Genomic DNA, 23,154 nt, shown 5'->3' with positions numbered 1-23,154 from the left:
AACCATGTGACCGCACTGATCCGATGTGTCGAGCAAAGACCCACCGATCCAAGACGCTGCGACGCATGACAGATCACCCCAGCCCATGCAATGCGATGAGTGCCTAGAGCTCAGTCATTGGATCTTGGCGACCTGTGGCCCGAAAGCGTCCTGCGCCAAACTTCATCCGAGAATCATTGTGGCGGCAAGCCGCTGTCTTCTTCCTCTTCTATTTTCAACCATGCAGTCACGCCCATCGCCATGCCATGGATCCTATCGACATCGACAAACTTCCGCGTCTACGATCTGGACGACCGCTCGGTGGCCCCAGGTAATGTTTCGGACAAGGAAGAAACGGGCAGTAGCGCGGGCAGGAGCACTCGCGCTAGGCCCACCACAATTCAATAAATTCATCTCGCAGTCATCGGCCATCTTTTCTCTCTTTCTGTTCTCTGTGCTCATCGGCTTGCCGCCCCGTTACAGTATGTAAACTATGGCTTAGATGAAGCCAATAATCAGCGCTTTGAGATAAGTACGTTGATCCAGGACTCTCACTGCATATATGAGTGCAGCTTTATGTGTTCGGGAAAGTCCTTTGCATGTAAAACAAATATTAGAAATTCTGTACGATAAGGTATAGTGAAAAAATGCATATCTCTACGTTAATCAGAATTCCTCACCTATTCTCAAAATATTCATATACACCTCGTGGGCTTCATATGGCTTCCTTAATGTAATTACGAACAATTTTAAAGTACATTGTAATAATTAACCGGGTAACCGTTATCTGTCTCCCGGAGAAAAACGCCGGCCAGGCCCTCCGCGTAGAGACTGCAGGCGTACACATTCCAAATGGCTCCTCGTCGCTTTTCTCCTCTATCTGCTGTCTTGTTTGCTGCGAGCACGTTTCCGTAACGGGAGTTGCGCTCGCTCGCGAGGACCACCGGCTGCTTCCGTGATTGCGTTCGTAATAGGAAGCCATTGTGCGTGCGACCGCAAACGTTGCTTCGCGTAGCAGAGCGATTCCGCCCTGTGGGTCGGTCGGCTCGTGGGACGGTGGTACCGCGCTGCGCTCCTTATCTTTTGGCGTTCTTTTCATCGCATATGCCGTGACTCTCCTGCGTTGATTCCTATGTCGCGAATACTGCCACCCGACCGTGTCGAGACTGGCTCTCTGATAGCGGACTTTATCGGCTCCTCAACTTTTATCGGGGCAGATCGACCAAATTTTTCACTTATCAGGAGAGGAAGAGGCCTTTAGTTGGGGAAAAAATATATTCTCGAAGACTTCTTATAAGTCAATGAGGGCGGCTTCCGCCTTGGGCTGCAGAGTTTTCAAATACACATGCCCAGAAGATCGATAAGGGACACGTATAGTGAGTAGAGAGAAGGAAAGTGGCTTGTAATGCAGTTTTACCGGAGCCATCCTCTTTAAGAGTAGGCAAGAAGGCTAACAAGCGAGCAGAACAGCTGAAATTCCCGGCATGCTCGAGGCCTGTCTATAGCTATTAAAATCAGGATAAAAACTAGTATCAAAAAAATAAAACAAAGGCAAATCTAGCAGTTATACCAAACATGGCACGCAACGTATTCCTTGATACCGAATGGAGCTTATCTATAAATATACCAAAGCACTTCCATACTATAACTGGTATGGAGAAGAGCTGCATACCAGAATTCATTGAACCTTGTGTTGCAGGAGGAAGTTTTCATTAGTGTTGGCCATGTTCCTTACATAAAGGGCCTACGCGATGCAGATTTAAATAAAGGATAAAGTTCATATTCATAGAGTAGATCCAATAATAAGACTTGATATTTCTTAAACAAAGAAAAAAATTCAGGGGGCACTTTGGCTTACTAAAGTGCTTCAAGGCGGAGGCCTTCCCCGCCGCGCTGCTTAGGCATTGACTGCGAGGCCGTTTGTGATTAACTAGAATTGTGACAGGTACTGCGCCTTTTCTTTGCTGTCAACCAAATCGTATAGACCTTTGCATCGGGCGAGGAGGTTGTCGAAACGCCTCCTCTCTGGACTGTTGCAAACCGGTTCCGCTGCCGCCTCCACAGTGTTGACGTCAGGTGCACACAACAGCACAGCGAGCATTATGGTGACGCCCAGAAGACCCTCGTTGCAAAGGTCTATAGACCAACACCGATTTGGGACATAAGCACGATGCGGCGGCGCTGCTGTCGCCAGGTTGGGCCGACTGGGGGTGAAAATTAGGGTTAGCAGCCATAGGAATACATGGAAGTGAAAGATTTCAAAGTAGTTTTGTCATTTCACAAGGCACCTATGATGTCGCTATTCCGCACAGAGCAACCATGAGCACCCTGGAACAGATAGTGAAAGTATGAAACCTCACTACCAAGGCGAAATATTTTTCAAACATCGCGAAACGTAGGGGCCCGGGGGGGGGGGGGGGGGGGGGGGTGCGAGTTGAGAGGGCGACCTATAGAAACACATGTAAACACAACTTGCCGCAATCATTTTATCGTTTCGCAGAGCACCAGAAGTAGTAGCCGGTCGTTAAACGTTGTCCAGCGCTTTAAAGAAGTGTGTGACAAAGTATGCTTCATCATTGTGGTGACAGACTACTTTTAAAACACCTCGTTGTCTAGAATCTGAGTTAGAAATTCATTGCGGTAGCGCGGTCCATACAAAATAGGTGTAAAGAACGATTCGCAAAGAAGCTGACTTTTGCGGATACGAAAGCAGTCATTTGTTAAGAGCTGGTGCATTATTTTAAGGCCATGAATATACGTCATCATCGTCATCATCATCAGCCTGACTAAACCCACTGCAGGGCGAAGGCCTCTCCCATATTTCTCCACTTAACCCGGTTCTGTGCTAGCTGCATCCACTTGACCCCTGCGAACTTCTTAACCTCATCACCCCACCTAACTTTCTGCCGCCCCCTGCTACGCTTTCCTTCCCTTGGAATCCAGTTTGTTACCCTAAGCGACCATCGGTTATCCTCTCTTCGCACTACATGTCCTGCCCATGCCCATTTCTTCTTAATTTCTACTAGAATGTCGGTAACGAGTTATTTCTCTGACCCACTCTGCACGCTTCCTATCTCTTAATGTTACCCCTACCATTTTTCGTTCCATAGCCCTCTGGGTTGTCCTCAACTTAAGTAGAACTCTCTTGGTTAGCCTCCATGTTTCAGCCCCATAGGTGAGTGCAGATAAGATGAATATACGTATGCAACAACATTTCGCGTCTGACATCTCTGTAAAGCATATCAATAAATATGTGCGTCCCGTTTCCAGACGAACCCCGACGTCTAGGAAACGAGTCTCCCAAGCGGCTTTTGTTTTGCTTTTTTTTTTATGAACGACTTGTACCACGCCCCGACATCGTTTTGTATGACGGAAGTAAAAAAAAAAAAAAAAAACATTGCAAGGGCTGGTGGTTTGCACGAGCCAAGGCAGTAATGATGCCGTCGAGACATGGTCCATTTTGTAAATTGATATGAAAAAAAAAAAACGCAAAATAATGGGCACGACGTCATTGCATACTGAAAACATCGATCGTGGCTAAGTAGACGGTAAGTATTAAAATGAATGAATTTTTAGTTGCGTCGCGATACATGCATGCGGTGAGGAAGACTTAAGCAAACATTTTGACAGGCTCTATATTCCGACGTCCGTGAACGCGCTGCATGGTCTGCGCCGTACAGAAAAAAAAAAAAAAAAAAATAAGACCGGGAAACCGCACAGAAAGCGCAGACCGATATACGACAGCCATAGCAATACCGCGGGGGAAAAGAAAAATAAACGAAAATATTTAGCTAGTATGCACGTTGATGAACTTGACGCACCCACCTGATTGAAAATAATTGTATGCCTCCAGGGACTTGTATGCCTGGGCGGTCTCTGCAGTGAAGCGACTCGAAGAAAAAATCACATATACTACAATGTTTGCCATGCTCAATAGTGTAAGAGCATCCACGTCAGCCGGGAGGACTTCCCAATGTGTTTCAGACGTAGCAAATGGGTCTGGGTGCACAACGCCGTCAGTGTACTGCTTTTCACTGTACCGCTGTTTATCCGATTCCGACAAGCTTTTCACGTAGTCCGACATTACTGCATCACACACTGAATTCCCTTGCAAGCACTCTGATGATTTACAGGCCTCTTCACAGCACGATCAACTGACCGCAGACAGTTGCAGATGACCACCGGCGCCGTCGCTAGCAGACGCTCAGGACCTGGAGGCGGCTGCGCCGTCGTCTGCAGCAATGCGCGATTCTCGTTCGGTCTATATTGTCGTATGACGTTTGACAGCAGCTCTTTAAATGTAATCCTGTCTAGGCTGTATCACTTGAGGAACAGTATTATCAAGCTATCTTACCCATGCGGCAGCATATGAGACTATAGGCAAAACTGTGCGATTCGCTACACCCAGCTTTCTTTTTAGCTGTGTCTGGATCACGGAGTAAGATAAGACAGGAGCGTCGACTCCGGCGCGCTGTAATACATTCGGCTTGGGCCGATTTTGCTACACGAACGCCGAGCCAGCGTCCGGCGCTCAGCTTCGAACTGTACTTTCTTCCTCCGCTCCCCTTTCCTCGCCGACGCGGCTTCGGTCAGGCTTTCCTCCTCCCCAATCCTCCTTGCAGAATGGATGGATGGATGGTCGGAATATAGGAGCGTCCCCTTTGAAACGGGGTGGTAGCAGTAGCTATCATTCTCATTTTTCTCCCTATATCTTAATTATTGATTTAGAATGGTTAACTAAACCATCATTCTATTTATTAAATTTTTGTTCCTACATAACTAACATTATGTCACTTCTCTGCTTTTAAGCCACCAATCTTCCAATCGTTTTTTGCTGGTTTCCACCGCCGGTTTATTCACCCGGCCACTGGTATCTCTAAACCCCAGAGCTTCAGGAACAGTGATTGCGCCTGCATCAACTTCCGGATGGATACCATTACATTCGAGTATAATATGGTCAATTGTCTCACTGGAGTTTCCACATACAGCACATGCGTCATCTCCATTGTTAAATTTCTTTTTGTAGCTGCGTGTTCTAAAGCACCCTGATCTAGCTTCAAAAAGTAGGGCATTGCCTCTTGAGTTATCAAAGAAAGCTTCCTTTCTGATCTGCATTTTCCACTTTCGGTATAATTCCACACTCTGTTTCTTTTCCATCGAATTTTTCCAATTTTCACCTTCTGTGTTTTTCACCTGTTGCTTAATGCTCTTTATTTCTTCGTCCTTGTAACTAGCATACTTACTAGTTAGCTTCCTAGTTCTTTTCCTCCATTGTGAGTCAACACTTTTTAAGTACAGGTATTTAAATACTTTAGCTGCCCATCTGTTACTGTCCAATTTCCTCAGGCGTTCCTCATATAATATTTTACTCTGAGCTTCCCGTGCTTCGAAAGATGCCCAGCCCATATCTCCCTGTACCGCCTCATTTGTGGTTTTGATACGGTCATGGCGTCACGGCCGATGACGTCACCATATGACGGCTATGGACGTCTCGGAATGTTTAAACGCTACTATTGATTAGTGACTTCACCATGACTTGCACTTTCTGAGTACTAGTTAATGTCTGGTTAGTGTTGGTTAAACAGCCCTTAACTAGTAAGTGACGGTATAGAGATAGTTAATTACGATGACCTCCAAATACGTGGGTTCATATGGGCATCTGATTAACTGTTTTATTATTAGTCGTAAATTACCATAAAAGTTTCTTGAAAATGCCTTAAATCATGTTTCGATATCATCCGATTGCTTTTGATTAAGTATCGATTCAATGGCGATTGGCATATCCCCATATAAGGCATGCACCTGAAACGCGAACATATTTGCTAACGACAGTATGAGGCATTAAAGGCTTTCGCCTTAATACTGGGGGCATGAGGGGATTCATTTTGGACTGCAGCTCAAGTTTCTATGATTGCTTTATACATTTTTCCAGGGGCGTAGTCAGTGGAAGGGGTGTTTCGGTGCCAGAGCACTCCCAAAATTTTTGCGCGTCACACCCTCCTCCTTTCAGCCTTTTTCGTCCACCTTTTTTTCGACCTGCGACTTATGACAGTCATACTCCTCTAAAAATATTTCTCACTACGCCAATGCCCTTATCCAGTTCTGATTGATTTATGGGAAGGGAAAGGCAAAGCTCATGACGCTTCCGCACAAGCTTAAAGAGGTTGGTGGTTGATCCTGGCCCTACGGAGCTCGGGCTGGTAGGTCACTGCCGCATGCGGCGGGGTTGTTGTTGTGGCTGTAGGAAGGAAGAAAAGAAAATGCACGGGCCTGCTACTGGCATGGTGTTGTACTGGCTCTGTAGCTGAGCCACCTCCGCTGCCTCGTGTGGCAACAACAGCCGTCGTCCACCACCACCGAAGCGGTGACGGGTGCAATGACGGCCTACAACAGATAAAAATCAGTGGCAGGCTAGCCCCCGCCCCATGCGGCGGTGACCTATCTGCCCCAGCCCCATCAGGGCAAGGATCCCGGCCCTCTTGCGGAGGGGGCTAGCCTGGGGCTAGCCTGCCACCATATTTTTATCTGTTGTAGGCCGTCATTGCACCCGCTACCATTTCGGTGGTGGACGACAGCTGTTGCGACACGCGTCTTTCTCCCCCTTTTCTTTTTCTTTCTTCCCTATTTTCTTTTCTGTCCGCCTTCGCTGCTACCACTTTGATCTTGGCTCGCTTCCGTCCCAACTGAGTACCTGGAAAGATTTGAAAAAGCAGCAAAAAGGAAGGAGGAGACATGGGCTCAGTTTGCATCACGCGTGAAAACGTCGTCACGTCAGGCAATCTGCATGTCTGTGAATTTTTTCCTGGGCTGAACATTACACAACGCGGCTGTTTATAAGTTCATGGATCCGTGTTGAATTCACCCTGTGTTAGCAGCACTACGAGTACCAATGCTGTTTACTCCTCTTCCGTGCTTCGACAGCTACTCAACAACAGGCCAGTCTGGCTTGCCGTTCTTCGGGGGCATCGACAACCCCACTCGCAAGGCAGCGTTTTCTGTCTTTAACAAGTGTGGCTTCCTCTACGCCACGGTGCCTTAAAGCCCCTCTTTGTGTCACGCCTTGAGTGGTTTGGCCCGACACTACACTCGCGGACCTCGCCCGCACTCGCCAAGATGGCGTATGTGTATGGCTTACTTACCTAGGATAAATGAAGGAGCGGCGCAGACGGAACTTCGTGAAGACGAATATAAAGTTTTCTCTCTATCTATCATGAAGACGACACTGTTCAATGCACAGCGTGAGAGAGTGTTGCTGTTTTACACCAGGCGCGATCGGCTGCTGCGATAGCATAATGCTTGGTGCTTGGGCGGAAGCTATTCTGTTCGTTCTGGCGTGGGTTCGAAAAAGTCTCGGTAATGCTTTCCGAGGCGCAGCTGTGGCGAGGCGCAAATGAAACTGCAGCATGCGCAGTACTTAGTTGCGCAGGTGGGCGACCTTGGAGACTAGTAGCAGTAGAGCTTACGTTCTAAAACGCCTTCTATACATGCAGTCAAAGAGTAGCGCTGTTATATACACGGGGGTGAAGATTTTGAATATGCTTCGCGGTACATCAAACATGTACATTACACAGGAAAATAATGTACAAACATCTGACTTGGCTTTGGCCACTTGCAAGTCCCGGTTTTTGGACACACCTTAAAATTGTAAGGCAACTATAGAATAAGGTAGAATACTGTTATGAGCATAGTAAAGAGATTAGTTTACCTTCCAATGCGCAAGGAGATTTTGTGTTCAAATCTTGCCCTGTGTTCGCACCGAGCAATAAGGCTGCCCTAGAAAACTTGGCAATACCCAGACCAAACATGTAAGTGGCTTGAGGGAACATCTGCGAAGATATTGGTTGTTATGAAGCAATCTTACACAAAAGTACCACAAAAGTTTAGCGCCTGTGTCGTCATCATTTCTGTTCTCTGTGCTCTGTCCGTATGTCTAAGCGCTGTCAACGACAATGCACCGCATTATGTAGATCACGCACTGATGAAACGGTTGCTGTTTATATCAGATGAAATATTTTTTTCTTTCGTTTCTTCCTCTAAACCAAAATAAAGTGATTCTTCTTCTTTTCACTTTAGCAGAATGAATTCCCCGCCATCAGTTCGTTCTTCATTAACCGCCCGTAAGCACACGCGAGAAACGCTACTTCCGTTTCCGCACTAACGTTGTTGATGTCCGCACACGACCCGCCTCCGATGACAGCTCCAACACGTGCCACGTACAACGTCACATCTTGCACTGGATACGATTGATTCCTGCAGAACAAGAAAATGGCAGGGATCATGAGCTGTTCCGGTACTGTAACGACAACGCCATAGTTGTTGTGGCACTGTGAAAGAAAATAATAGTGAGGCTATTACAGAAGTGTTCATCTAATATTCGCCAAGAGGTCAACGTTATAATCTGCGCGCTTTACAAATGATCCGCACGTACGCAGAAACTGCGGTGCTTAAATAAAAGCCACAACGGGGAGGGAGAGCGGGGAGTGAGACTACCGTACTCAGTGCGCGAGTACACGTGACTGGACTAAGTACGAGTATTAGGCCCAACTATGCGGCGAGGCAGAAGCTCCACTACATGTGCACAACAACGTCACAGCAACACCAAAAACATGAAAACCCTTTTTGCGAGCTCCGCTAATGATCAGCGAAGCTGAATGCAACGACTACGAACAGTGCACGACGTTATGTGTTCCGAGTATCGTGTCGCGTGAGACGCAGTCACGAAAGATGTCGTGTTGCAATAGTTTCCCGCGCTTCAGTGACAGCAGTCCAATGAAAATAAGAAGAAAACAAAACAGAAAAAAAAAGGGGGGGGGGGGGGTGCGTTCAGCGTCTTATATAAATCAGGGGGGTTAGAGTTAAAACATCAGCGATACGTTATAGAGCAGCGGATAAACTACTGACTTTAGGCCTAACCGACTACGCATAAGAAGCAGTGTACTGAGGCTTGTCAGAAAAGTAGACACAGGCAGGTATGAAAGCGCGAAGATACATCACTACTGGACACACCGGCAGATATCCTAATGAAAGGCTGCTCGGTCACCATTAATGCGTACAAAACACTGCCATCAAAGTAAATCTTCCAGCCGACTGCAGGGGCTGCAAAAGACTGCTCGCACAAGTTTTTAGAAGCGCGTATCATCTCAAAGCGCAAAGAACAATTGACGAGGGAGTTGATTGAAGCAGTTCTAAACAAAAAGGAAGGCGATATTTGTGTGAGGCCTCTTTCAGGCATTACTAACAACAACAAGAGGAAAGCGTGGATATCTGGTTGAGCGTGCGATATGGCGAAGACCATATACTGATTACAGTGCAATGTGCTGGCTTTCATACTATACGGTAGCGCTTTACTTCAAGTAGCCCTGTGTCCCACATCTGTCTTCGTCCGTGTACCACCTGATGCCTTTTATTTCAAAGATCATACACTACAGCTGGCCCACCAGTCGATGCTTCGGAAGTACTTTAGGAAAATATTCCTAAAAGCACATCTACAGGAATAGATGAAATTGCGATCAAGGTGATTAATGAACTTGGTCTAAAAAGTAAGGAAACGTTGTTAAAAGCTCTGGAAACAGTCATAACGAATAAGCGAATTCCGGACAGCTGGCGGCAGAGTAAAATGAATTTGATTTATAAAGAGAAAGGATGCACATAAAATCCTACAGGCCGATTACCATAACATCTGTTATACAGCGGTTGGCCATGCAGGCGATGAAATTAAAGGTGCAAGCATGGGTAGAAAGTAACAAGATACTCGGAGAACTTCAGAACGGCTTTAAAATTGGCAGGCGCTTAGATGATAGCCTGCTCGTGCTTACCCAATGCATCGGAATATCTAGAGTGGAAAATAGACCTTGTATTTGGCCTTCCTGGACAACGTAAACATGAAGTCCTGTGGAACATATTAAACGAAGAAGGTATCGGTTATGAGATAACAGAGTTCCTACAGGAAATATACCGGGATAACAAAGTAGAAATTACGTGGGAAGGGATAAGAAGTACGGAGGATGTCAAAGTATGCAAACGATTAAGACAAGGCTGTCCTCTATCACCGCTGCTGTTCATGCTTTATATGATAAATCTGAAACGGAAGATAAAAGACAGTAACCTAGGTTTTAACCTGTCATATAGATTAGGTAGAAAGGCGGTAGAGCAGCGCCTCCCTGGTTTGATGTATGCAGACGATATTGTGCTGCTAGCTGAGAGTCTGGAAGAATTGCAAACTCTAATTAAGTATTGCGGAGACAAAGAGGAGGCTCTAGGCTTCAGTTTTATCGCAGTTAAGTCGGGTCTCATGATTTTCAACGGCTCAACTGATCAGGGTCTTAAAATACAAGGCCATGAAATACCCAGAGTAGCAGAATATAAATATCTGGGGGTATGGGTAAACGAAGGATTGGCATACATTGGAAAGCATGAGCAATCACTTAAAGCCAAAGGGCAAAGAAATGCCGGGATAATGAAGCATAGGACATTGTGGGGATACAACAGATATGAGGTTTTGAGGGGTATTTGCAAAGGAATTATGGTGCCCGGGCGTACTTTCGGAAATGTGGTTTTGTGCCTAAAATCAGAGGTACAGTCGACATTAGAAATAAATCAGAGAGCCGTTGGACGATTAGCACTAGGTGCCCACGGCAAAACCACGAATGAGGCGCTACAGGGAGATATGGGCTGGGCATCTTTCGAAGCACGGAAAGCTCAGAGTAAAATATTTTATGAGGAACGCCTGAGGAAATTGGACAGTAACAGATGGGCAGCTAAAGTATTTAAATACCTGTACTTAAAAAGCGTTGACTCACAGTGGAGGAAAAGAACTAGGAAGCTAACTAGTAAGTATGCTAGTTACAAGGACGGAGAAATAAAGAGCATTAAGCAACAGGTGAAAAACACAGAAGGTAAAAATTGGATAAATTCGATGGAAAAGAAACAGAGTGCGGAATTATACCGAAAGTGAAAAATGCAGATAAGAAAGGAAGCTTTCTTTGATAACTCAAGAGGCAGTGCCCTACTTTTTGAAGCTAGATCAGGGTGCCTTAGAATACGCAGCTACAAAAAGAAATTTAACAATGGAGATGACGCATGTGCTGTATGTGGAAACTCCAGTGAAACAATTAACCATATTATACTCGAATGTAATGGTATCCATCCGGAAGTTGATGCAGGCGCAATCACTGTTCCTGAAGCTCTGGGGTTTAGAGATACCAGTGGCCGGGTGAATAAACCGGCAGTGGAAACTAGCAAAAAACGACTGGAAGATTGGTGGCTTAAAAGCAGAGAAGTGACATAATGTTAGTAATGTAGAAACAAAAATTTAATAAATAGAATGATGGTTTAGTTAACCAATCTAAATCAATAATTAGGATATAAGGAGAAAAATGAGCATGATAGCTACTGCTACCACCCCGTTTCAAAGGGGACGCTCCTATATTCCATCCATCCATCCAGAACTGTAACTTTATTTATTCCCTTGAGCAAGCGTACGTTCTCTGCCAATGTAATACCTTGAAATTCAAAATTATGCTTTTTGGCGTCAGCGTTATAAATTTTCCATCTTCTTCTTAGTTAAAATACTTTATCCTCCTGATTTCTAACTACTTATATTATTTGCTATATATCCTTCGCTTCTAGTCCATCCAGTATATCTATGTTAAATGCTTTTTTTATCGCCCGCATATGAACTTAAGCCTCTCTTCATATCTTTGACCTGCTTTTTTTTGTTTTCGTAGTACGCTTATTCTCGTGGTATAAAGTCCTTCGAGATTTAAACAGTTCCAAGATATTTTGCTGATCTTGATAATAGAAAGGATTATCTAACAACCGATCACGACGATTTTAACATCTGCAAGCTTCACAATGTCCCCGACTTTTCCTGAATGTAGCGTCTGCAATGTTTGCATATTTACTGAATGACACATGGATTTGCAGCTATGTAGTGCGTTTTTAATGTGGTCTTATGGATTTTCTGCTACATGCTGTACACTGCTTACATCAGGACATGGCAGCAATTTGGCAGCATCTGCCGTAACTAGGAGCGATAATAGACCGGGAGCAATGTAGGGACAATGAAATCAGTAATTAGCTTTAAGAAAAGAGAACACTGCTTAATGCGAAGCCAATCCCATGCCGCTTCTGTCAGTGTGGCAGGTTGCCGGGCTTAGTACGTTAGTAGCCATGGGTTATTAAATTTACAGGGGATATAAAGAGTTCTGCCTATTTTCTCATAGCTTCTTCATATTAAAAAGACAATCAAGTTTTAGTTTTATGAAAGGTAAATTTGATTTTAAGTAGTAACATTTGGAAGGACGGATCTTCGTAGTGTATTGTGTAGATAACATAGTGAAGTAATCTAATAAGCTTAACATTGAGTGAGTGATGTTTGAATATTGCTTCATTATCAGCACAATAACTATTATTTTTCAGGCACATATATATAAGCTTATCTGCTTTATTGTTAAAAAAGCGTTATATGTCACATTAATAGAAAAATGTTGTCTCTCTGCCGCATGTCAATCAGCTAGTGGCACAAAAAGGTAAACACGTAATCAGAAGAAATCAAATCAGGGCTAACTACTCTTGTGTTCTCTGAGTGAGCCTAAAATGAATAAATATTACGAGCTTTACTAATAATACAACTGAAACAAAATTCTGAAAATCGCCGAAAGGTCAGAACTGTGCTGGATATGAGGATGTGGAGAAATTTAAAAAAACAATTCAATTGATTTCTCTCTGCTCTTTGATGCAACCATCGTGCATCTATGGGCTTGGCTCCACTGTAGCCATAAGCATTTGTGTCATTTCGAAAGGATTTACATGGCACGCAAAGACCGTAACCTCGTTTATTTTGATAATTACATCCTTTACTCGCTAAAGGAAGACAATGCAAGCGCACCCGCATAAAAAATTCACCAAGATTTGTGCCAAGATTTCACAGGTAAATGCACACAACACTTAACATTTCCTTTCAATTGAACTACTGTGGCGGAGATTAAGGAGGCTCCGTCTGAACACAAAAATAAAAGAACTCTAACCTCTTTTAAGCTAATCAATCAGCCATCGGAACAACGCTTGTTAACATGCCATAGAGACTGTACAAGTCTTTCAAAGACGCGAACCAGCACATTTCCCACTTACTTTCTTCGATACCCTTCTATTTATGAACGTCTGTGCCCGCCACGAAATACAAGACTTTATTTATTTATTTATTTATTTATTTATTTATTTATTTATTTATTTATTTATTTATTTATTTATTTATTTATTTATTTATTTATTTATTTATTTATTTATTTATTTATTTATTTATTTATTTATTTATTTATTTATTTATTTATTTATTTATTTATTTATTTATTTATTTATTTATTTATCAGTGGTCCCGCTTTCCTTCCTTTGCAAATTTTCTCCGATCCGGATTCGCTGGTGACGGGAAATACATGGGTACCCCCTTAAGAGCTGGTGCGTTGGCTTTCAACATTTTAAAATGTTTTCTGTAGTATTGGGTTATCGTTTGTGATGTGGTGGAAAACGCTGGCAACCCTTTCATGCCCCTTAGTGGCGTGAGCTGCCCGTAGGTAGTCTTTCGAAAGAGGGCTAGGGGCTTCCTCTCATCAACAACATGTTCGCAGTGAAGTCAGCTTTACAAAAATACTAAAAAACGAAAGCGGTGCAAGCTTCGGTCGAATAACGGCGGCTCATTGGCGAAAAAAGCACAAACGCGATATATATGTGGCGCTGAATCAGTTTTCGTCTACTAGCTCGAGCAAATGGCTGCGTGGGAAATGAACTTAAGTCGTTCAAAAGAAACACTAGGCAACGAAGGGATCAAAACATCGCTTCCATCGTATAGAGACGTAAAAGCATAATGTGCCTTAGTTGTGAGAAAGATGAAGTCAGTGAATAAAGGATGAAAGAACTACATGTGGCACCTGTATGCATACAGTGCTAAGAAAATATTTGACAAGTTCGTCGCATTTGCTATCAACGATCTAGTGAAATATAGCAGTAAGTGTTAGTGCATTGGTAGTTCAGCGCCTCCATTTTTAGAATGCCTGCCAAGCGGCGGATCTGATCGTCCATGGGCCTCTTCTGCCCTCCTTGCCTACTCTGCCCCGTTGGCTAGCTTTGGCACTTGTTCTGCCATTGGGGGAAAGATACGGGCTGAGTGGCGCCACACGGCGAAAAGCGGGAAAAACACTTTTTCGTAACGTTGGCGGTGCTCTCCATCCCTCATGGTCATCACGCTGCCTGTCAAGTCAACACGTAATGGAGTGCGCCGTTCGTGACGCTGATTATCGCAGAGCTGCTGCAAGCGGTGGCTTCAAGAAGAGGCGCAAGTGGTGGTGTGCAGTGGCGTTGACATTGCTATGGCTTGTTGGGAGCTACAAGATAGAACATCTCGGCTATGACACTGAAACTGCTTGGCACAATTATGAAATCAGGGGGTACAGCTATTTAGTAATCAGTTTAGCTATACTATTAGTTTTCAATCCAAACAAGTTTAGTGAATAAAATAGGAGAATGAAATAAAAACGGCATGATAAATCTTCCCTAAGAACTCATTTTTCGAAACATTTTAAGTTGCAAGCCTTTGTAAAAAGCTTACATGTCGCATTTCTACTTTGGAAAGTTAAGCTGTCATTACCATGGCGGCAAAGATTTTTCTCGGTCCAAGGTAGCTACAGCAATGATTGATTTAGGAAGCGGGAAGTGAATCCATTCTCGAATGCATGGCATTACAGCTGATACCAAAGTACTTACTAGCTGCCTATTAAGTTATTGGTTTGGTATCTCTCTTGTTTGCTTCGCTGAGAGGATTCGTTTGTAGTCGGGGGAGGCGGGGGGGGGGGGGGGGGGGGGTTAGTTACTTTATACTAGATGCAAGGAAATAACAGCCCGAGCGAGGCACTGATACAGAAGAGGCAAAGACACGGACACACGCAAAACCAACGAGACACAAAGAACTGCTCGATCGAGACGCTTTTGTGGGCGAAACGAACGAACGTAACAACTTACAACGCTTTATTAATGCGAAAGCATTACTTCGCTATGTTCACAGGTTTCTGTCCGCAAACCGCGTCCGCAGATCGCGTCCGCAGGCCGTGTCCGCAGACCGCGTCCGCAGGCCACATCAGCAAAATCGTGTCAGCAGCAGTTGTGCCTGATTGAGAAGTGGTAGAGGTTAATGAGTGATGCCGATCAATATAGGGTGACGTAATGTTGTTGCCGGAAAAATAATTAGGTCATTAAGTTAGTTAGGTAATTAATTACAGGCAAAAAATCTAAAAGTTGTCCGCAGCAGTTATGAGTAATTGAGAAGTGGTAGAGGTTACTGAGTGGTGTCCATCGATAGAGGGTGAGCTAATGTTGTGTCTGAACAAATAATTAGGCCGAAAAGGTAATTATATAATTAATTAGATGCAAGACATGCAAAATTGTGTCCGCATCAGTTGTGAGTAATTGAGAAATGGTAGAGGTTAATGAGCAGTTTCAATCGATAGAGGGTGACATAATGTGTCGAAAAAATAATTAGGCCTATAACTTAATTAGGTAATTAATTAGAAGCAAGAAATTGTAATGTAAAGGCAAAAATGGTCTCATTAGCCAATGGCTTAGTGCCACATTTGAATGTATTATATACTAAAATAATTAATTAAATCAGTCAATTAGGGTGATGTCAAGAATGTGACGTCACGCAACCGGAAGTAGAGCCGAAAAAGTGCATTGGAAGGGATTGGAGCACAATTTCAAACTACCGAAGACTAAAATGGGTAAACAAGAAGTGAATTACTGTGACGTCAAGGGTGTGACGTCACGCAACCGGAAGTAGAGCAGAAAAAGGGCATAGGAAAGGAATGGCGCGCTATTTGAAAGTACCAAAGACTGAAATGGGTAAACAAGAAGTGAATTAGTGTGACGTCACGCAACCGGAAGTAGAGCCGAAAAAGGGCATAGGAAGGGATTGGCGCGCTATTTGAAAACACGAAAGACTAAAATGGGTAAACAAGAAGTGAATAAAGCAACTAGAAGCAACCAACAGCAGCATCCGTGCTTTCGCATTACTCCAATGCAGAGTCTGCAGTCTCTAATTTTTCGTCTCGTAAGTAAAAGCGACGAAAACACTTCGAACAAAGCCTCAGTGTGCCACCCACGATGCTTAAGTTATAAGCGGAGCAACCGACAAAATTACGCGTGCAAACGGCGAGCAAAGCTCCCGCTCCAGCCGATTGACGTTCGAAAAAACGCCGCGCCACAGATGAAGCGGTAACTACACCAGAAGGGGTAAGAAGCAAGAATCTGGCAGACGCAGGGTGTATAAGTGGGAGTGAGCGATCACCAGAACGCCAGTGCGGCGCGCCAGGACGCAAGCAGATTGTACCCTAAAGGTAGCGTCACATCGCGGCCACTAAGTAAAGTGAGGTGTACCGACTGCTCTCATTACAAAGCGGGTTATTCGGCTTTTATTGTTAAAATAGAGGAGGCGTTGACGCATGCACAGCCTCCTTTATTTCTACTATGCCAGTCGAATGTAATCTAGAGGAGGCGTTGGGTAGTTTCTTGAGCTAAAGAATCTAAATTTCTGGTTGTAAGGGTTTGTAAGGGTTTTTGTTGTTTACCTCAGAAAACTAGGAATGGCTCTCTGCCTATAGTTCAGAGTCACACAAAGAGAGTTATATCGATTTCGTTTTATGTGCGTCCCAGAGCGACATCGGCTATGAATTACGCCATAGTAGAGGGCTCCGGATGATGTCGACCAAGTGCGTTCCTTAATATGTATGCACTGAGTTTGCTCAGTACACAGCCGCCTTGCGTTTCGCCTCCTTTGAAGCGCCGGCCTCCATGGCTAGAATTGAACCCACGTCCTTGCAATTAGCAGTTTGGCACTCTAACCACTGAGGCAAAGCTGTGTGGCACAAGACAGATAGTAAAAGATATGTCCAGTCAGCTGCTATGCTCGTGATTGTTCGCTCACAAAACCGACAACGACGGTTAAAAGTTAAGTTAAATTGGTTCACAGGAAGGGAAAGGCGCAGTAACTGTCACACTTGCTCTGTGGACACCCGAACCGCGCCGTAAGGGAAGGGAGGAGGGTGGGAATGAAAGTGGAAAGAGAGAAAGAGGAGCCGTAGTGGAGGGCTACGGAGTAATTTCGACCACCTGGGGATCTTTAACGTGCGCTGACATCGCACAGCACACGACGCCTCTTCGTTTCGCCTCCATCGAAGCGCAGCCGCCGCGGTCGGGTTCGAACCCGGGAACTCCGGCACAGTAGTCGGGCGTCTTACCACTGCACCACCCCGGCGGGGCACAACGACGGTGCCGACTCGGGATTTTCTGTTGAATGGGCTCTTGAACGCTAAAAGAAGCGGCCAACATGGGGATGCACTCATCAGTCTTGCTTCATGGTGTCCTCCCAGTTCTTTCTCGTAGCACCGGTGAACACTTCTAGCTACCAATTCGTCGACGCTGTTAAACAATTCGTTACGCGATAGAAATGATGCAATATGCAGCGGTTGAGCCATTAATGCCTAGTAGAAATGTTACGCGCTTAAAATTGCCTTCAACATTATATGTGCGCAATCACAAAATCTTTCTAGGCGCAACGGTAGATCGTTAGTAGTCCTCGACAGTAGAAAGGAAAACAAAGCCACCAAAAATGACAAGTGGTTGTTATCGTCGCAGTAGTGCCCGGCGCCGGGGCTCCCACTTCAAGATGCTCGTTTTCACGGTCCTTGGCCATCGAAAACACATGAACCGGATCCTTTCTGAACGCTGCACCAGTGTTCTGATGGAGAAAAAGAAAGGGGAGAAACGGCTTAGTGATGCTCCCTTCGATTCTGGGGTGGTCGAAGATATTACTGAGCCCCGCTTTACGGATTGCCTTGGGGTCTAGAATATTTAGAGATGTAAGTGAACATTCATAGTGTATTTTTCTTAGTTATGCGGTGACGGTCCAAGACAGGAAGATAATATGTATGTGAAAAAAATTGCGACCTAGACCACAAAACATGAGGCGGCAAGAAAACTGCACACCAGATCAGTAATTTGTGTTTGTTGCGCACTCACTGCCGTTGCTACTACGTCGTTCGTTGCGGGTTCAGAGCATCTTCATTTTTCTAGATTTTTCCTGAGAGCTCCGTCTACTACGTGGTTACACTTATGCATGTCAGCAGTGCCCCAGTAGAGAAAATTACGACTTCAGGCTCCCCTAGATGTGTTGACCCTTAGCGGGCAGGAAACGCAACAATTGATAGCTCGGTCTTAATATTATTTTATCCAACTTTCGTATTACATACTAATAAAAAGCTTCAATTGAAATACGAAGCTAAATGAAATACGGAATGCGATTAACTTTCAGGAAAACGGCCAAACATTAAACTTCGCCTTCTGCTTGATCTGAAAGACGTAAGCATAAAATTTCCTGAAGCGCGAATGCTCTTTAAAAGTTTGAAGTTTTCTTCAATTTGGTTCGTTCTCTTTACGCTACGTTTATATAAAGAGCAGTAATTCCCCTCAAAAGATATCCGTACAAAGATTATTGAAATAAAATTCTCATATATTATAACCAGCCACATTTTTTCTGCATTTCCACGAGAGACAGACAGCAAGCAGTGGCCACAAATTTCATTCATCGGCTTCAGCTAAATCGATCATGGCGGCGAAGGGAGAAATTGAGCTCAAAACTGGCTTAAATCAAATTTAGGAGGCGCTGGCAAGCGTATTCGAATCTGTCGGGTCCCTGCGTGCGATCATGCGAAGCCTCAAACAGAATTAACCACGGAAGTCTTGGTTGATCGTCACTTTCTAACCTTAATCGTTTGTGTAACAGCAAAGCGTTTACCTGCCGTAAAAGACGAAGCTTTCGAAGAAGTGTCGACTTCCATGATATGGTTTCCTTCTCGAGTAGCGACCAATAAAATATGCAATAATGAAACAAAGTAAATTGGGAATGAGAACAAATTCTTTAGCCAATAAGATTAGTTCATCCTTGTCTTCGCCCTCTTTAGTTTACAAAGATTTCCTATCTCAATTACCGCTGATTTTTACTGCTCACGGAATTGTTGTTCGGAACCAGGCCACATTAAAAAAGTAGGCAATTCTATTGTGGACCGCATTTCATGCTTGTTTTTGGCCTTCTGGTTCTCGTTTTTATTTGCTTGTCTCAAATACCTTCTTACCGCTATCACTTCTGTTACGCAGTCCATTTGAGTGCTGTTATGTATCAAAAGTTGGATGGCAAAAGTTATGGGAGAAAGAGAAAGATACAAGGTTCTCAATGCGGATTTTCAGAAAATAGCAAGGAGAGATAAGAATGCCTTCCTGAACATACAGTGCCAAGCAGTTGAGGACAACAGCCAATTAAGGAACACAAGAGCTCTGTATAAGACAATCAAAGATATCAAAGGAAGCATCTGTGCTAAGCTGGGCGTGATAAAGGACAAACGAGGCAAGGACCTCACTGAAGCCTCAGAGATAAAGAAGAGGTGGCAGGAATACACAGAAGAACTGTACAAGAAGACCCCGAATGTGCAAACCCAACATACGACGGTTGTGATTACTGATCTCGAGCCGGGCATCCTGAAGAGTGAAGTTGAATGGGCCTTAGCCAGCCTTGCTAAGAACAAAGCTAGCGGAATTGATGGCATTCCAGCTGAGTTGCTTCAAAACCTCAACCATGACGCTGTTAACATTCTGCATACATTATGTCAGAAGATTTGGGCAACCCTGCAGTAGCCACAGAATTGGAGGAGGTCAGTTTACATCCCCATTCCAAAGAAAGACAGTGCCAAAGATTGTTCCAACTACCGCACGATCGCGCTTATTTCGCATGCTAGCAAGGTGATGTTGAAAATCCTCCAAGGTAGGCTGCAGCAGTATGTGGATCGGGAGCTTCCGGACGTGCAAGCTGGGTTTCGCAAGGGCAGAGGAACTAGAGACCAAATTGCTAACCTTCGCTGGATCATGGAAAAAGCAAGAGAGTTCCAAAAACCCATCTACTTCTGCTTTATTGATTATGCGAAAGCGTTTGACTGCGTAGATCACAGCAGATTGTGGCAAGCTCTCCAAGAGATGGGAGTTCCAATTCACCTCATCTGTCTCCTCAGGAAACTGTATGAAGAGCAAGAGGCCACAGTCAGAACTGGGCATGGTCTTACTGATTGGTTTCCGATCGAGAAAGGAGTGAGGCAAGGCTGCATACTGTCGCCCTGCCTATTTAACCTATATGCAGAGTGCATCATGAGGAAGGCCGGTCTGGACGAGTCTTCAGCTGGAGTGAAGATTGCTGGAAAACGTATCAACAACCTTAGATATGCGGATGATACCACTTTAATGGCAGAAAGTGAAGTGGAACTCAAGAGACTTCTGATCCCCGTACAATAAGAGAGTGAGAAGTTTGGGCTTAAACTGAACATTAAAAAGACAAAGATCTTGGCGTCTTGCCCTATCAAGTCCTGGAGCATCAATGGACAAGAAGTGGAAGCTGTGACAGATTTTCTGTTCTTGGGCTCCAAGATTACCTCGGAAGGAGACTGCAGCCATGAAATTAGGAGACGCCTGCTTCTGGGAAAGAGAGCAATGGTTAGCCTTGACCGCCTAGTAAAGAGCAGAGACATTAGTCTGCCAACCAAGATCCGTATAACTCGTGCTGTGGTCTTTCCAGTTGTGATGTATGGATGCGAGAGTTGGACTGTGAGAAAGGCTGACCGCCGAAGAATTGACGCGTTTGAATTGTGGTGCTGGCGAAGACTCTTAAGAGTTCCTTGGACTGCCAGAAGATCAAATCAGTCGATATTGTCGACCATAAACCCTGACTGCTCATTGGAGGGTCAAATTCTAAAGTTAAAGCTCAGCTACTTTGGTCATCTGATGAGAAGAGAGGAGTCGCTGGAGAAAGATTTGATGTTGGGAAAGGTTGAGGGTCGCCGGAGAAGGGGTAGGCAGCGAACGCGATGGTTAGATGGCATCCTCGAGGCGCTGCAGATGAAGTTATGTGATGTTAGGAAGATAGTGAGAGACCGGAAAGCGTGGCGTGACATGGTCCATAGGGTCACGAAGAGTCGCACACGACTGAACAACTGAACTGAACTGAATGTATCAAAAAGAAACCAGGTTTTATGCGCTCAAGGCATGGCCTGATAGCCTCGATTCTTGGTGCGCACATTTTTTTTTCCGTTTTATTTAGCAAAACCTATACAGAGAGTGCTTTCTGGACGCCGAGTAGTATTCGTTTCATAGTTCCATTGTTGCCATCGTCTAAATGCACGTCAATACCATATCAACCACACAACCCTGACCGCTGCCCCTGGCCCATAAAGAGAAAGGCTGCAAGAGCCAACCAGCCCCTTCTAAAAGGCAACGACCCTGGCCTCCCGGCGACCTCTTTCTCTCTCCCTCACGACAAAAAAGACAGTCGCACCTCGGCTACCGCGTCGGTCAAGGCGCGCGACGCTCCCAGTCCCTGCAACAAACACGACGGGACGCGCCCCTCCCTCACGTCCTCGCACAAAGCCACACAAAAAATCGATCCCTGTGCGCATGCGCTCCTCCCTTATTCCCTCTTCCACCGATCATCTCTCCTCTCTTTCCCCAAGCCCGTAGCTTAGTGAAGAGGAAAGGAGGATGAGCGCGGCCGGTGGACGACGCAGGGGAAAGCAGAGTGTCGTTCGGACGGTCTCTCTCTCTCTCGCTCTTTCCGGGATTGGAAACAGACAGACAAGCACCCACGCGCACGAACGCAAGCACGGACAGAGCGCTGCGCTCTTTCTTGCGCAATGGGAGCGCAGGTGGCCGCCTGCGATGTGTAGCAGCAGCCCGGCTGGCCAGGCTCTCCCGCCTCCGCGTTGGCAATGCTCCGGGGCCGTCACGTAGCCGCTGCCCCTTCGTCAGACTCAAACAGGTCGCGCGTGCCTTATCGGTACAGCACGCCTTTGGTCTCTTCGCCTGCTCCACCGCGACGGCAGTAGTGGTGGTCAAAGGCGGCTGCGTGCAAGAGGCCAAGAGGATCTCGACGACGACACAGCTGCAGCTGTTGCGGTGCATCACCGCAGGCATCATCGTTTTGTCAAGAAGACGCTGCGCGCGCTGTCATTTTCTTTTCCTTGTATTTTTATCGGGACGGCTACAATGCTAGAGCGGAGAGGGGCAACATGACTGCCGGAATGAAGGAGAGAAAAGGAAGAGAAGAAGGGTTACGCGCGCCAAAGGCTGTTTGCTGGGAGAACGGCGTTCGTGAGACAGCGCTATGGCCGACACCGACGAGCGAGCCGACAACGGCGCTGGCGCGGACTGTGGAGGATCGCCGCTGGAAACGCCGGGGAGGCTGCCGTCGCCGCATCGGTGAATTTCAAGGTGAGCTGCCGTATCGGGAGGAGATTTGCTTCCGCCTAGTTCTTCTCCTCGCCGCTTTTATTTGGGCTGCCCGCAACGGGTGCAGGGAATCTGCAGATGGACATCCCACGCACCTGTCAGCCAGCGCGAAACAAAAACTGAATTCGCTAACGGTGGATGAGCTTCTTTTATTTGCTTACTTTTTTGCGCACTCCCCTTCGGTTTCCATCGATCGGCATGCCAGAAATGCTGCTGTCTTTTTTATCGATGTTCTGGTGGCCCTGAAAACAAGCAGCCTTTGATACACCCATTGATCTGTCGAACCTGTTGAGCGCGGAGCATCAAGGTTTCTACTGCGTATTTGTTTTGGCTCCTCGTCATCGGTAGAGGGGCCTTCAATATTTTGTTATGGTGTGTTGTGTGATCGCTTAGTCTATGCGGTTAGCTTTGGTTGGCGATGCCTGGCTTGAAAGAAATGTGAACGAGATCATTGGAAAGAGAGTACCTGTTGATCGCCGGCGCAACAGCTGGATCACCGCAAAAAGATCAGAACGGAAGGAAAGAGGTGAAAGTTTCGGATTTTCAAACGAATTCCCGATCGCGAACGCGTTCGGAATGATAAGTAACTGACGGGCGCTGTTTTTTTTTTTTTTTGTTCTTTTTATGCCTGAAGAGCTTCCAACTCAAAGGCACAAGGGAAGACTGAGACATGATCTCAGCTACTTTTCCTATTCCGCAGAAAGCTTCAAGGGTGTTACTGAGAGTGTGGGATATATATATATATATATATATATATATATATATATATATATATATATATATATATATATATATATATATATATATACT

The sequence above is a fragment of the Amblyomma maculatum genome, chromosome 9 (assembly GCF_055883805.1).
Source record: "Amblyomma maculatum isolate TAMU_Amacu chromosome 9, ASM5588380v1, whole genome shotgun sequence".
Lineage (NCBI taxonomy): Eukaryota > Metazoa > Arthropoda > Arachnida > Ixodida > Ixodidae > Amblyomma > Amblyomma maculatum.
The sequence above is the reverse complement of the archived record's forward strand: the minus strand, read 5'-3'. Positions refer to the sequence as shown.